Source organism: Salvelinus sp. IW2-2015, unplaced genomic scaffold (assembly GCF_002910315.2).
Source record: "Salvelinus sp. IW2-2015 unplaced genomic scaffold, ASM291031v2 Un_scaffold135, whole genome shotgun sequence".
NCBI classification, from domain to species: domain Eukaryota; kingdom Metazoa; phylum Chordata; class Actinopteri; order Salmoniformes; family Salmonidae; genus Salvelinus; species Salvelinus sp. IW2-2015.
In genome coordinates, this window is record NW_019942519.1 from 247,119 (window position 1) to 263,113 (window position 15,995).

The 15,995-nt window shown below is 43.3% G+C and overlaps 1 pseudogene; it reads right to left on the reverse strand.

The window, feature by feature from the left end:
- Positions 1-182: 182 nt before the first annotated feature.
- LOC112068161 (collagen alpha-2(VIII) chain-like) overlaps positions 183-15,995 on the reverse strand; it is a 24,631-nt pseudogene continuing 8,818 nt past the window's right edge.

Sequence of the window (15,995 nt, forward strand, 5' to 3'; positions counted from 1 at the left end):
CAGAGTGACTTCTATAGTTATTTGTGTAGTGCATACTGTTCTGTGAGCAGTCTGTGTGTTGATTCATACCTTGGTTTTATACTAAGGCCCAGACAGTAAGCCTACACTACTAATACTCTCTGTCACCAAATGTGATGTGTTTCAAATGGATATGGAATCTAGAAAAAAAAGCAACACGAATATACAAGAAAGTATTTATTGATGTGGTGTCAATACAATCAAGTACTGTAAATMTTGTATAAGCAGACCAAAAAAAATCTAGCTAAAAGAGTGCATTTTATACCCAAGTTCTATTGCATAGAGTGCACACAATAGCCATGTACAAGACAAATAATCCTATAGGTTGATACATTGTACAATACACAAAAAATTAACAAAAAATCACAAAAAAAGTCCTTCGCGAACAATGCTAGAATGCTGACTTCATGTTCTAAATGCTCTTAACTCATTCAATGCTGTTAAATACCATTTCTACCATGCTTCGGTGGTCGATTTTGGCATTCCTGTTAAATTATAACAAATGTATAAATACATCTTCATTAATGTCATGTGCAAATAGGAATGACCGTTTGTATCTATCTCCAAACTATAACAAACAAATATCCCTTAAAACCGAAGCAAGGCTTAAAGTAGAAACAAAAAGTGTATCTTTTTTTTTTAAATCATTGAATAGAAAACAAGTCAGTTTGTAATCAAGGCAGTACATTGGGAGAAAAATGTTTTTGCACACGCACTGCAAACTCTGCAACCAAGTGACATTGTCTATGACAAAGAATATAAAAAGGAGAGTTATAGTCTAGCCACTCCACTCCTAAACAGCATTCCAAATGTCTGAAAGAACGAGGCAATAAAAAGACAACATACCGTACATAACCAAAACAAGCCTTAAATTGTCTGGTAGACTCACACAACAATAATGATACATAGACTTTGCTTTAGGTATGTTCAGATAATGATGAGAGAAAAGGGGCCACAAACAGACCAGTGAAAGTGCCTCCATTAGGCCTACATACATTTAAAATACTGATTGTGAGGCTCAAGGTTCTACTCAGTCAAAACCGATGACCATTTCTCCAGGATGTCTAAAACAATTATTCAGTTAAAGCAATACAGTATGTTTTGATTAGTCTAATATGCAGACAATTGTAGCGATAATCCAACATGCATGATGTTATTTTGTTTTGGGGGGGGGGGGCTGCATACCCATTTTGATTTAATATTGGAGTCAGGTTCTAGTCTGAATACAGGGTATACTCTTGGGTATTTGAGAGCTTGAGTTTCTATCTGCATTTTTGTCCAAATGTAGTTATTGAACTAGCGTTTTTCTGTTAAATGTTTTCTACCTATATAGTACTCTAAATACTCCAATTCGTGTTGATAAGTTCAAATGAATACTAGATAAAAAGTTCTACTGTTGCAGAACTCAAAATATAGACAAAGGAAAAGAGATGGGTGCTACCGAACATTCTGCTAATTTCACCATGAATATCATCAGGGTTGTCCCATTTATAAAAGTGTTTAATATCTCTAAATCTTGAAACATACAATATGATATCCCTACATTGAATTTACAATAAGGAAGTGTGATATACTGTATGATATAACCTTGAGCCCAAGGTTACTTGAAGATGAAAGACTTTAAGATAGATATTGTCCCGTTAATTCCGTCCCAGGTTCTCCCATGTCTACCCTCAGTTTGCCGACCAAATTCACAGAATTAATGCACAAAAATACCTTCATGATTTGTAACCTGCCCAGTGTTAGTCAATAACCCCTTGTTTTAAAAGTCTAGCATGTTGTTTCCAACAATATATTTGTCTTACTTTGCATACATTTCTCCCATCTCTATTGTACGTTTCTCACCTTTGCATGACTGGGAAAAAACTGGTTGAATCAACATTGTTTACATGTAATTTCAACCCAAAATCAATGTGATGGTATGGAATCAATGTAGAAAACTAATTGGATTTGCAAAAAGTCATCCTCGTAAGGACATTTCTTTTTTTTTTTACCCAACTTTTAATCTAATTCCAATGACATGATTAAATGTTTTGTTAATTTCACTTTGAGTTAACGTTAGTTGACAACTCAACCAAATGTAAATCAAAACTAGATGTTGAACTGACATCTGTGGCCAGTGGGTATGTAGCACACTAATTCTATCAAACAGAATTCCTCTCTTCTGTTGCGACATTTCCCAAGCTATGAGGGCCATTTACTTAATCGCCATGAAGACACACACGTCCTATTTGAACCGGATCAAATCTTCAATTCAAACTGGTGGAATATTGACTAGAAGTGCATGCTCCCAAATGACTCAGAAAACATTGTCCATMGTCCATGGTCTCTGAAGTTCATAATTCACTCAGGTGAAGTTTTAACGGATGGGAGTTGAGTGTGTGTGTAAAACAGACAGACACATACACACAGTGAGAAAGAGATACAGCCGGAAACACTCACACGGTGGGTGTATCAATCGCACCCCACAGCCTCATCCCACACAGCACCAGTAAAACTCACATGGCAAACACAGTTCTCACCTTTGTCCCACCGTTTCTCCCAGAATAGCAGAGCCATGTTAACTGTTATGCAATCAGGATTTCACAACCACTGGGCCTCTCTCTCTCCCTCTCTCTCTCTCTCTCTCTCCCTTTACTTATTCATTTGGAGATCCATGCATTCTGATTTCCGAAAGTGCACCCTCTTTCATATTCTGTCAGAAGACATCGGCTAAGAATATCCTGTGGCAACATTAGATATTCCATCAAACTGAGCAATGGGTAAACCATTTTGTTTGGCGATGTACAGTAACTAAAGATGGAAAATGAATGGTTAACCTTTGTTATGGTGAGGTTTACGGTGGATTCGAAATTGTTACTGTATGCGTATAAACACAATGAGTTCAACACCATAGCACCATATACTGGGAGGGCTGTGTAAGATGTAGGAGATCATTTGAACTGCACCCTATGCACCCATTTGGTTGGATCTGAACCTTTAAAGGGTTATTCTGTAGGAACAGGTTGGATGGCCTCTAGCCAGTTGTCGATCTGTGAAATGCTGAAAGATTTGTAGTTTGTAGATGGAATGAGACTTTTCACATGAGCTTTCGCTCAGAATGTTCACTCTAAATGTTAATGTGAAAGGCCCCAGGGCACTGATTGCTCGGTCACAGCCTTGGCGTTAGTGGACACAAAAAGCAGTGATGTCAATGGTATACTGTATGTGTGGCATAGAGAATGTAATAAGGGGATCTGCAGTGCACGTGATTAATGGGAATAGCCACAGAATGGATCGATGCAGGGAAACATGGCATTGATCCTAATGCATTTGGCCTATTCTTTCTGTCCATTAGCTGACACATATTTATTAATATAATGATTAACTTACACATTTATTTATAGATTTATTCAGTTGTCTATTTAATGTGTCCTATATATTTATAATTCTTTAGGTTACTGGTTTGTATGTTGATGCTTTGTCAAAGAGGGATTTGTGTGAATCTGACACAAGTTGGATACACCAATTACTTATTTTTGATCAAGTAATAGTTACAATCCAAAACCATCAGCTTCTATTATCAGCACCAATCCATTCAGCACAAGCCTCTTATAGAACCAGGAAATTATCACCCAACAGACAACTGGAAGTTGACCGTCAAAACATCAGAGCGTACTGATAAACAACGATCCATCGATCCCTATAGCAGATCTTAATTTTTTTTTCAATGTGAACATTTTGTTTATTGAATACACTGTTCATACTGTATGTGTAATGGTACATCTTTATGTGAAATATTTATTTAAATAAGGAAGCTCTTGACATAAAATGGTGGACGAGCACACGGGAGGAAATGGGAGATTTTTGTGCAGGAAGTGACTGCAGCCAGGGGAACCAATCGGAGCCCCAGGGTCCGACGATGTCATCCTACTGATCAGAGCATTTGAGTAGGATATGCAGTCACATGGGTAGGTCTAATAACTGTTACTTACGCATTACAAAGTAAGGCACTTAAAATTCTGAATCCAATAAACAACAGCAATACTGACGCCAACGGCAAAATAAAAATAATACAATTATGACAATAACAATAATTATAATAATATAAGCAACAACCCAAAAAATAACAAAAATACGGACATTTGACAGAACGAGATAAAAACACAGAGCACAGCATGAAGTATCCTTCTCCTGTTACTTAACTCTTTCTGTCTTTCCTTCACAGAGTCTTCTCTGTCCTTGTTGATGCTGTTGATGATAACATTCTACAGGTGGTGTTATTCTGTTATGGCTGCAGGTGTTATTATATAGGGACACTAGGGGTTACCCTAGGAGATAGTTGACTAGCAAGGCGTTATGTGGGACAGAGCAGGAACCCTGAGAAGGACGAGTGGATGTATTCGGTGGAGTAGAGCCCGTTAGCCTGATCCGAGGGCATCTGCATCCACACCTGGTCGTTCTCCTTCAGCTCAAGGACGGCGCTACCGGACGCCTGGTCCATGTAGCCCTTCTTGTACTCGTCGTAGGTGTATGTGGCGGGAACATTGTTTTTGTACAGCGCCACCCACAGATTGAGTCCCTTTACGTGCATGTGGTAGGCAAAGTAGTAGACGCCAGACATGGGGCTGGTGAAGATACCGGTGCCAGGGTTGTAGGCATTCTGCCCGTTGTACAGGGTCCTGTCGAACTTGATGGGCATCCCGGAGGGAGGGAAGGGTGTGGTGAGGATGGCAGTAAATGCTGGTGCCAGGGAGGCAGAGAGCTCTGCACGGCCAAACTGTGGTTTTGGGTTCCTACCGTTTGGTACCTCGCCTCCGCCCAACTCCGAATCCGTTAGCCCAGCCACGATGGTTTGYCCATTTCCTGCAGGGCCAGGGGGCCCGGGTGGCCCAGGTGGGCCTGGGTTGCCGTTGAGCCCAGAGTTGCCTGGTTTTCCTTGGGGACCTTGAGGACCAGGAACTCCTTTTTCTCCAAGCATGCCCAGCCCTGGAAGACCAGGCAGCCCAGATTCGCCCTTCAGACCTGGGATACCCTGTGGCCCCATTGGCCCTGAAGGCCCCTGAAGACCAGGGATACCAGACTGGCCTCTTGGTCCTGGAGACCCAACAAACCCAAACTCCCCTTTTGGTCCAGGATTGCCTAAAAGACCTGGGTTTCCAGGCAGGCCTATGTGCCCTGCTTCACCTTTGGGCCCTGGTTTTCCGATAGCCCCATTAGGACCCGGCGGGCCTTTGTCTCCAGGAATGCCAGYTTTTCCAGACAGACCACCGGGACCCTGATCCCCTCTGAACCCTGGCAGACCTGGATGACCCTGGGGACCCAACTCTCCCTTCAGGCCGGGCATGCCGTGTTTTCCTGGGAGCCCCATGGGGCCCTGTAATCCTGGTGGTCCAGGGTGTCCATCTGGACCCATGTCTCCTGGCTGCCCCTCAATCCCAGGCTCCCCCTTATCCCCAGGTACCCCTGGTCCCCCGGAAAGGCCTTTGTCTCCTTTCAGCCCAGATAGACCAGGCTTGCCATAGCCAGGAGTTCCAGGAAACCCTGGAGAACCCCTCAGCCCTTGCTCACCTTTAGGCCCAAGTGGACCTGGTCCTCCAGGCAATCCATCATTACCAGGCTTGCCCAATCCAATGGGTCCTGGCTGGCCTTGCAGTCCTGGATTGCCGGCCTCACCTGGCTCTCCTATTCCTCCTGGGAGCCCCTGATCCCCTTTAGGCCCAGATGGACCAAGAAGCCCGTTCAGTCCTGGTTTGCCCACACCTGGAATACCAGCTGGCCCTGGTAGGCCCCTAAGCCCGATGGGGCCCCTGGGTCCTGGTAACCCTGGCTTCCCATTGCCATTCTCCCCATTGATTCCACGCTCCCCGGGATTTCCAGGTCCACCTTTCTGTCCTGGTTCTCCACGAGACCCAGGTTGGCCCCTGCCGCCGGGAAGCCCCGGTTTGCCATTCAGAGACAGGCCAGCTGGCCCGGGGAGACCTGGTTGACCTGGAAGTCCTCTGGGACCTGGTTCACCACGGAGCCCAACCTCGCCATTATTCCCGGGCATCCCCTTCATGCCCCCCTTTCCTGGGAGACCTGGAAGTCCGGGCTTCCCAATGCCGGGAAAGCCTGGAGGCCCTTGAGGGCCAGGCTGGCCATTGAAACCTGGTTTTCCCAGTCCTGGTTTTCCCGGAAGTCCTGATGGCCCAGATGGGCCTCTGGGTCCAGGTTTTCCTTGTGGCCCTGGCTCGCCCTTTACGTCCATCATGGGTGGCATGTCTGTATGAGAAAATGGAAGACCTTGTGATTACCTGCTCATCCCCTTTCAAATCATTCATTCAAATCATTCACAAATAAAAAATATGTTAGTGCGTCCCAAATTATACCCTATTCCCTATATAGTGCACAATTTTTTTTACCAGATCCCATATACGGTACCATAATGAGATTTCACAGTTCAGTGACTTGGCTCTGAAAATAGTGAAAATAGTGACCAGGGTCATCAATAACAGTCCAGAAAGTAGAATAGACTTTCAAATTACCTGCCCCGGATTTACATTGTTATGATCCTGCAGCAACAAGAAATGTGAATTATTGTGTGGATTATAATGAATGGATATTTTTGTAGAAGTTGACATTTCGAAGTGGAAATTACAAACTTCAGAAGTCTTTTTAAAACTCAAATACACTACAAGTTTTACATGTCCTGCATTGCAGGAAAGCTATCCTGCAACAAGGGGATCAAATGAAGTATGGTTCTACTGTACATGAGTGGCAGTGTGTATCCGCTTTGCCAAATTCTTGTCATTGTCTAGTTAGGCTTGCTTAGGAACGGCAATGATGTAGTGAATTTAGAGACAGTCCAGGACCCAGGTTAGGTCTTCGTTTAGTGGGGCGGCAGGTAGCCTAGTGGTTAGAGCATTGGACTAGTAACCGAAAGGTTGCAAGACTTAATCCCCGAGCTGACAAGGTAAAAATCTGTCGTTCTGTCCCTGAACAAGACAGTTAACCCACTTTTCCTAGCACGTCATTGAAAAAAAGAATTTGTTCTTAACTAACTTGCCTAGTTAAATAAAGGTAAAAAAAGAAAACAAAATAAAAAGCATGGTGAATATTGGAGTAGCTAGTTTTCACATGATCAAACCAAATCAAATCAAAGTTTATTTGTCACGTGCGCCGAATACAACAGGTAGACCTTACAGTGAAATGCTTACTTACAGGCTCTAACCAATAGTGCAAAAAAGGTATTAGGTGAACAATAGGTAAGTAAAGAAATAAAACAACAGTAAAAAGGCAGGCTGTATACAGTAGCGAGGCTATAAAAGTAGCGAGGCTACATACAGACACCGGTTAGTCAGGATGATTAAGGTAGTATGTACATGTAGATATGGTTAAAGTGGCTATGCATATATGATGAACAGAGAGTAGCAGTAGCGTAAAAGAGGGGTTGGGCCTCCCAGGTGGCGCAGTGGTCTAAGGCACTGCATCGCAGTGCTAGCTGTGCCACCAGAGACTCTGGGTTCGAGCCCAGGCTCTGTCGCCGCCGGCCGCGAATGGGAGGTCCATGGGGCGACGCACAATTGGCCTAGCGTCGTCCGGGTTAGGGAGAGTTTGGCCGGTAGGGATATCCTTGTCTCATCGCGCACTAGCGACTCCTGTGGCGGGCTGGGCCAGGTCGTTAGGTGTACAGTGTTTCCTCCGACACATTGGTGCAGCTGGCTTCCGGGTTGGATGTGCGCTGTGTTAAGAAGCAGTGCGGCTTGGTTGGGTTGTGTTTCGGAGGACGCATGGAGGACCTTCGTCTCTCCCGAGTCCGTACGGGAGTTGTAGCGATGAGACAAGATAGTAACTACTAACAATTGCATACCACGAAAAAGGGGGGTCAAATTTAAAATATATATTCATAAAAAGAAATAAAAAGGGGGGTGGCGGGACACAATGCAGATAGCCCGGTTAGCCACTGGTTGGTTGGCCCAATTGAGGTAGTATGTACATGAATGTATAGTTAAAGTGACTATGCATATATGATAAACAGAGAGTAGCAGCACACAATGCAAATAGTCCGGGTAGCCATTTGACCTGTTACCTGTTCAGAAGTCTTATGGCGTGGGTGTAAAAACTGTTGAGAAGCATTTTTGTCCTACTTGGCACTCCGGTACCGCTTGCCATGAGGTAGTAGAGAGAAGCGACTGGGGTGGCTGACTGGGGTGGCTGGGGTCTTTCACAATTTTTAGGGCCTTCCTCTGACACCGCCTGGTGTAGAGGTCCTGGATGGCAGGCAGCTTAGACCCAGTGATGTACTGGGCCGTATTTACTAACCTCTGTAGTTCCTTGCGGTCAGAGGCCGAGCAATTGCCGTACCAGGCAGTGATGCAACCAGTCAGGATGCTCTCGATGTTGCAGCTGTAGAACCTTTTGAGGATCTCAGGACCCATGCCAAATCTTTTTAGTTTCCCGAGGGGGAATAGGCTTTGTCGTGCCCTCTTCACGACTGTCTTGGTGTGTTTGGACCATTCTAGTTTGTTGTTGATGTGGACACCAAGGAACTTGAAGCTCTCAACCTGCTCCACTACAGCCCCATCGATGAGAATGGGGGCGTGCTCGGTCCTCCTTMTCCTGTAGTCCACAATCATCTCCTTAGTCTTGGGTACATTGAGGGATAGGTTGTTAGTCTGGCACCACCCGYCCAGGTCTCTGACCGCCTCCCTGTAGGCTGTCTTGTCGTTGATCAGGCCTACCACTGTTGTGTTATCTGCAAACTTAATGATGGTGTTGGAGTCATGCCTGGCCATGCAGTCGTGGGTGAACAGGGAGTACAGGAGGGGACTGAGCACGCACCCCTGGGGAGCTCCAGTGTTGAGAATCAGCGTGGCAGATGTGTTGCTACCTACCCTCACCACCTGGGGGTGGCCCGTCAGGAAGTCCAGGATCCAGTTGCAGAGGGAGGTGTTTAGTCCCAGGATCCTTAGCTTAGTGATGAGCTTTGAGGGTACTATGGTGTTGAACGCTTAGCTGTAGTCAATGAATAGCATTCTCACATAAGTGTTCCTTTTGTCCAGGTGGGAAAGGGCAGTGTGGAGTGCAATAGAGATTGCATCATCTGTGGATCTGTTTGGGCGGTATGCAAATTGGAGTGGGTCTAGGGTTTCTGGGATAATGGTGGCCTTTCAAAGCATTTCATGGCCACGTACGTGGGTGCTATGGGTCTGTAGTAATTTAGGCAGGTTGCCTTTGTTTTCTTGGGCACAGGAACTATGGTGGTCTGCTTCATATACAGTGTGTGCGTCCATTTAGGACATCGGCCAGAGGTCAACTTGTGACAGGGAAGAGTTTGTGTTTAGTTGTCTGATGTAGCCTGTTATGACTGGGTTAACTATTACTGGGTCAACTATGACTGAGTCAACTATGACTGGGTCAACTATGACTGGGTAAACTATGACTGGGCTAACTATGACTGGGTTAACTATGACTTGGTTAACTATGGCTGGGTTAACTATGACTGAGTTAAATATGACTGGGTCAACGATGACTGGCTCAACTATGACTGGGTTAACTATGACTGCTATGATTGGGTTAACAATAACTGGGTCAACTATGACTGGGTTAACTATGACTAGGTCAACTAAGACTGGGTTAACTATGATTGCTATGACTGGGTTAACTATAACTGGGTCAACTATGACTGGGTTAACCATGATTGGGTTATTAGTGTGTAGAGTGGGTCAGAGTAGTGTGCAGCCTCAGTGTAGAGTGGGTCAGAGTAGTGTGTAGCCTCAGTGTAGAGTGGGTCAGAGTAGTGTGTAGCCTCAGTGTGTAGAGTGGGTCAGAGTAGTGNCTCAGTGTAGAGTGGGTCAGAGTAGTGTGTAGCCTCAGTGTGTAGAGTGGGTCAGAGTAGTGTGTAGCCTCAGTGTGGAGTGGGTCAGAGTAGTGTGTAGCCTCACTGTGTAGAATGGGTCAGAGTAGTGTGTAGCCTCAGTGTAGAGTGGGTCAGAGTAGTGTGTAGNTGGGTCAGAGTAGTGTGTAGCCTCAGTGTAGAGTGGGTCAGAGTAGTGTGTAGTCTCAGTGTAGAGTGGGTCAGAGTAGTGTGTGACCTACAGGCATACTATGTTCTGAGCCCCGGAGCCCAAAGCAGGTCACTGGGGTCGAGCAAGGCCTAGGCATCAGGGTCATCAATAACAATAACAAGGGTTTTTCTTTATATTTACTATTTTCTACAATGTAGAATAATAGTGAAGACATCAAAACTATTAAATAACAAATTTCATGTATTAACCAAAGAAGTGTTCAACAAATCAAAATATATTTTATATTTCAGATTCTTTAAAGTACCCAACATTTGCCTTGATGATAACTTTGCACAGTCTTGGCATTCTCTCAACCAGCTTCATGTGGAATGCTTTTCCAACAGTCTTGAAGGAGTTCCAACATATGCTGGGCACATGTTGGCTGCTTTTCCTTCACTCTGAGGTGCAACTTATCCCAAACCATCTCAATTGGTTTGAAGTCAGGTGATTGTGGAGGCCAGGTCATCTGATGCAGCACTCCATCACTCTCATTGGTCAAATAGCCCTTACACAGCCTGGAGGCGAGTTTTGGGTCATTGTCCTGTTGAAAAATGATAGTCCCTCTAAGCACAAACCAGATGGAATGGCATATCGCTGCAGAATGCTGTGGTAGCCATGCTGTTTAAGTGTGCCTTGAATTCTAAACCAATCACTGACAGCGTCACCAGCATAGCATCCCCACACCATCACACCTTCTCCTCCATGCTTCATGGTGGGAACCACACATGCGGAGATCATCAGTTCACCTACTCTGTGTCTCACAAAGACACAGCGGTTGGATCCAAAAATCTCAAATTTGGACTCATCAGACCAAAGGACAGATTTCCACCGGTCTAATGTCCATTGCTCGTGTTTCTTGGCCCAATCAAGTCTTTTCTTCTCATTGGTGTCATTTTAGTAGTGGTTTCTTTGCAGCAATTCAACAATGAAGGCCTGATTCACGCAGTATCCTCTGAACAGTCGATGTTGAGATGTGTCTGTTACCTGAACTCCTTGAAGCATTTATTTTGGCTGCAATCTGAGGTGCAGTTAACTCTAATGAACTTATCCTCTGCAGCAGAGGTAACTCTGGGTCTTCCTTTCCTGTGGCGATCCTCATGAGAGCCAGTTTCAACATATCGCTTGATCGTTTTTGCGACTGAACTTCGTGTCTTAAAGTCATGATGGACTGTCATTTCTCTTTGCTTATTTGAACTGTTCTTGCCACAATATGGACTTGCTTTTTATACTAAATAGGGCTATCTTCTGTATACCACCTCTACCTTGTCACAACACAACTGATTGGCTTAAGAAATAAAGAAATTCCACAAATTAACTTTTAACAAGGCTGCAATCCAGGTGACTACCTCATGAAGCTGGTTGAGAGAATGCCAAGAGTGTGCAAAGCTGTCATCAAGGCAAAGGGTGGCTACTTTGATGAATCTCAAATATATTTAGATTTGTTTAACACTTCTTTGGTTACTACATGATTCCATATGTGTTATTTCATAGTTTTGATGTCTTCACTATTATTCTACAATGGAGAAAAAATGAATAAGTAGGTGTGTCCAAACTTGTGACTGGTACTGTACATKATTTTTGATCATTAAAAGGCAGAGTTCACAGCCAACTAATATTGAGGGTGGATGGTTATTCAACAGCTGGACAGTTGTTGTTTTTCTGACAACCTTTGAGCCACAGTAGCTTAGATCAACACTTGGTTTGGTGGGAGGGTTTAGCAAACACATTAAGTAGGCTACCAGTAGTTTATAACTAGGCACATGGATTTGACAACAACAATAATCCCATTTATCAATGTTGATGAGAAATTTTTTATTTGACGTACATTTATTAAAGGGACAATCTGTGATTCCTACATCCATTGTTGGAGTTTTTCATTCTTGATATACAATGCCTTCAGAAGTATTCATACCCTTTGACTTATTCCACATTTTGTTTTATTACAGCGGGAATTCAAAATGGATTAAATAGTTTTTTTTCTGAGATATGAGATATTTCTGTATTTCATTTTCAGTAAAATTGCAAACATTTCAAATAACATGTTTTTACTTTGGCATTATGGGGTATTCTGTGTAGATGGGAGAGAGAAAAATAAATTTCATCCATTTTGAATTCAGACTGTTACACAACAAAATGGGGAATAAGTCAAGGGGTATGAATACTTTATGAAGTCACATACCCATTGATTCTTGAGAAATATCATTTATAAATGGCTCGTGAGCTTAGTTCAACTGTCATACCCCATCAGAACCCAAAATACAAGCTTGTTTTACTCCTTTGTTGATTAACAATGTAATTGTAGCTAAACAAACACTGTTAGCCTCAAAACACGGTTATAACTGTAATTTTGATTTAATGGATGGCCATTCCTTGCATCCATAGCTCTGTTTATGAATTTAGATTTCTCCAGCCTCATCCCTGAGCTATTTACCAAATCAATGCCGGGTGACCGCTTTGTTGTTTGAATCACAGATTGCCCCTTTAAACATCATCAAAATGGTTTGTTGGCAATTTTTTACATAAATAAACTTATATACAGGTATTAACTATTGAGCAATACTAAAGGGTTTTGATTTCCCAGTTATGCCTTTTTCAATTATGCGTAAGGTTATGCAAATGAAATGTAGTCTCATGGCCACTAGGTGGAGGTAGCTGCATGCCATTTGAACTAGGCTCCCAAAGACAACAACAAGTGTGTTAAGGTTCAGCATAGCTGATAAGGCTTGTTGAGTTGACTTGTTGATCCCAAGCCATCATTAAACTCTAAAAGCAGGGTACAGGCCTGCTTTATGCTGGCATAGGATCCACCTCATGCCAAAACTTCAGGTAGCCTATGTTCATGGACATGGGAATGGACATCCTCCTCAGGAATTTTCTTTGATTTTGACAACTGGGATTTGCTTTTCTCAAACAACATTTCATGGTGAGATGTTGAAAACATGCCTGTCATGAAAGGAAATTGTTCTGAGGTAGCTAGGGCCCCTTGTCCCCCATAGAATAAACTGATCTATGATATGTTGAGTGACTCTCGGTTCAAAAGGCACTCGACATGAAATATGGTACATGGTTGGGGGCAAGTTTGGTTATGGGAAGCTGACAGAGAAACCACTGGTCGTTAGGCTACTGTTTGTTTAGCTCCTCTGTGGGGGAAAACATTGTGAAACGCACAACTAGCTCTCACAGTCTCATGTCAGAATAAGACGTTCATCCATGTTTCTCAAATTTCGAAGTTGTTGCAAACGCCAAATTGTTTAAGGTTAACGTTAGGCATTAACCCCTGAAATCTTAAGGTTAGGCATTAACTCCGAATGGTAAGGGTTAAGGGTTGGGATAGACTTTTAAAAAACAAACAAACAAAAAATTATTTGCTCGATTTCAAACTTGCAACCTTTGTAATTAGAGGCAAGTGTTTACGCCATCTGCCATCCCCGTCCACAATGCTTTAGCAATACCAAAACCTACTTGAAGGTAACAATGCTCACTGTTGCCCCTAATGGCAGGTTTCCACATAATCTCCCAACGTCCTCAGACATGGATGGATGTCGAATACTGACTTGTATCACGTGTGACCTGGCTGGAGACGCACATGCCTGCGTTTCACTAACGCAGCACTCTCACTAATGCATTACATAACAACAGAGAGAGTGAGAGTGAAAGAGAGAGGCATATGCAGGGACATGCATTCATAAACATCAATAGAATCTGTCTTTATATATCTCTATCTCTCGCTCTCTCTGTCTCACTTTCTGTCCCCTCTTCTCGATCTCCCTCTCGCACACACATACACAAACACAGTGCCTGACTGTCTTAGTCTACGTGAAAATCACTGGTAACAGCAACCAGATGGTTGGAGGAACAAGGCCTACCAGATCCTTCACACACACTCACACACACCAACACACACACACAAACACAGTGCAGAGCCTAGCGGAGCCCAGAGGAGCTCAGTAAACAGTGGCAATCAGAAACCCATCAGACCTATTGAAGACTTGCCAAGTCCTACTAGACCCAGAGAGAGCAAGGAGCAACAGTCTGAGCATTTTTACTGCCCACGAAGGACAAATAAAGCAAAGGCATTACAACACAAATGTATGTGTCTGTCTTGTCTCAATCTGGGATGACCTCCATATCAAATATACAACCTGGACGGAGTTGAGGGAGAAATAGATATATGGATGTTTTATACTGTTTCTTCTCTGTGTGGGATGTTTTTTTTTTTAAGGAGTCTGAACTTGCAGCTGTGCGCCGAATTGATGATTACTTCCCACMAGGCACATACTGGTTGAATCAACGTTGTTTCCACGTCATTTCAATGAAATTACATTGAACCAACGTGGAATAGACTTTGATTTGACGTCTGTGTCCAGTGGGTTGAGTTCTGCCAGATGTGGGCAGGATTGAAATAAACCCAAGGAAAACTGTGACAGTACTAATCATTCTGTGACATGATTTTTTCCTATAATCTCGCAAATCTCAGTTTAAGATGAAACTGACTTCATGTCCAAAATAATCCTATTTACACTTTGTAGTCAATTTTTGCACTATAATATCTGTTTTTGACTCATATCAATGCCACATAGGTCGCTTTCAAAACAAGAAATTGCTTTTTAGGGGCAGTCACTCTTTAATGTCTGTTTCTGATGATATTTTGTCCTACCTGTACTTTGTACTGTTGAAACGATGTTTGGATATTTTACTGTATATACTGTAGATCATGAGGTACTACTGGCCATCTGGGCGAGGCAGCGAAATGCTACTGGCAACCTCAATTGGGATTGAAATACAAGAAAATGGATTTGGATGGATCAATAGCTAAGGTTATAATATGTTGGTAAAGACTGCTATAACAAAGCAGGGTAACTATATTGGGAGTGTATATTCAGTTGAACTGAGTGAGAGAACTCTATCTGAACTCACAATTTGTAAGAAATTAGGGAAAACCATCATTGCTTTGCTTACATTTACAGTTTACATCCTACACATGCTAACCATTGTAATCAAAGTGCTGAACTTTTACCCTCTCTGTCTACAATGAAAGATATGGGGAGCGTTGGCTCCTTTCTTTTTATCTAACTTATCTCTCTGTTTTCCTAGAAGAGAGGGACATTGTCACCCTCACTTTCACTGTCAGGGAACGTAAAATTCTCTTTGGCTCTGTCATCATCAACATTTCCCTATTTCTAACCATCCAATTTCCATTCACAGACCTACTTCTCCCTCTCCTCTCCTTCCACTTTATTCTCTCCATCCCCTCCTCTAGTGCCTCCTCTCCAATTTTCCCACGCTCATCCTCTTTTTCCATGCTCCTCCTCTTTTCCCATGTTCCTCCACTTTTCCTATGCTCCTCTTTTCCCATGCTCCTTCTTTTTTCCCATGCTCCTATTCTTTTCCCATGCTCCTCTTCTTTTCCCATGTTCCTCCTCTTTTCCCATGCTACCCTTCTTTTCCCATGCTCCTCTTCTTTTCCCATGCTCCCCCCCGGGAGAGATATGCTCATCCTATTTTCCCATGCTCCTCTTCTTTTCCCATGCTTCCTCTTCTTTTCCCATGCTTCCTCTTTTCCATGTACCTCCTATTTTCCCATGCTCTTCTTTTCCCATTCTCCTCCTCTTTCCCATGCTCCTCCTGTTTTCCCATGCTCTTCTTCTTTTCCCATAATACCTTCTTTTCCCATGCGTCTCCTCTTTTTTCATGCTCCTCCTCTTTTCCCTGCTCCTCCTCTTTTCCACGCTCCTCCTCTTGTCCCTTCTCATCTCTTTTATTGTCTCATTCTCTGCTATACATTTAGTCTATATTTCTGACCCTGAGCTTCCAAAAGCCACTCAACACAAAAGCTGCGAGGCACATCTTAGCATTCATATGCATTCAATCATGGCTGGTGGCTTATACAGGCAGAGGCTTCTATGTAAGGTTAAAGCTATAGGTTAAGAGTCCTAAGAGTCTATTAAG